The following is a 1,119-nucleotide window of genomic DNA, read 5'->3' as shown; positions in this document are numbered from 1 at the left end:
CAGCCCCTCGTCGGTAGGCGGAAGTGGGGTCACATAGGCCCGTAAGGACAGTACCACAGTGGTATCGGGAGACGGGAGTGCGCGACGTTGACTCCTAGTGCCCTGAGCAGGCCCTAGGAGGGCACCCTCAGAGGGGGCAGAAGGACCAGGTTCAACGTTAGGTGGCATTCTGGGGTCTCTGTGCATTTTTTCACCTAGCGGAAGGGACGGGGGATATGGGAGAGGGGTGTCTTGGAGAAGAAGGTCTTGGGTCTCTGGATAGATTCACATGGGACATTTGGAGAGGTCTATACCCTCTGGAGGGTTGGGGGACTGGGCCACCAGGACCTGAGGGGGGTTTGGACGGGGCCTGAGCAACCATGGTCGAACCCACGAAGGTGGATTTTGGATTAGATCTTGCCAAATGATGATGTACGGTTGCTGGTCCGGATGACTTCCTGGTCCCTTCTGAAATAAAATGTCTTTAACGGAAAGGATAGCGTTAAGGTCAAACGTGCCTTCGGGTGGCCACCCGACACCAAAGGTGGGCCACTCAGAGGCACAAAACGTCTGCCAGAGCCCCTTTTTAATTTCTACAGATAGGTCGCCACCTCTTCCCTTTACTTCAGTCCAGTGTTTGAGAGTCAAATTTAAAGGAGTCACCACATTCTGTCCCATCATCAACGGATAGGTTAAGAGTACAGACAACAGAACAAAGAACAGGACAAGACAAACAGAAAGTAACTTACCAATTTTTGTTTCCCGCAATCTTAGGACAGATTCAGACGGGCACAGGCCATGGGGACTCCAGGCCAAAATATGTACCCGATCTGCGCCCTTACCCTAGGAGATGATCAGGCGTCCCTGATCCTCCTCCGCCCTTAGGGTGTCCCCCAGGGCTACAGCCTGTGGTTCTCCAGGCACGTCTGCCAACCACAGTTCGGCTATTTTACAATAGGCCGAACGGCTGCACAGCCTGAAACAGACTATTAGGTACCACACCAAAACAGACAAGAAAGTTGACAAACAAACAGGGGGTTTTTAGGCTTACCTCCAAGGCCAACGTTGTAGATGATGGGTAGCCGCAACATCCCGGACGAGCCCCCGAAAATGAAAGGCCGCTGGCAGCCTGGCTCGGCA

Source organism: Tupaia chinensis, unplaced genomic scaffold (assembly GCF_000334495.1).
Source record: "Tupaia chinensis unplaced genomic scaffold, TupChi_1.0 Scaffold000640_1, whole genome shotgun sequence".
NCBI lineage: Eukaryota > Metazoa > Chordata > Mammalia > Scandentia > Tupaiidae > Tupaia > Tupaia belangeri.
Note: the sequence above shows the minus strand (reverse complement) of the source record.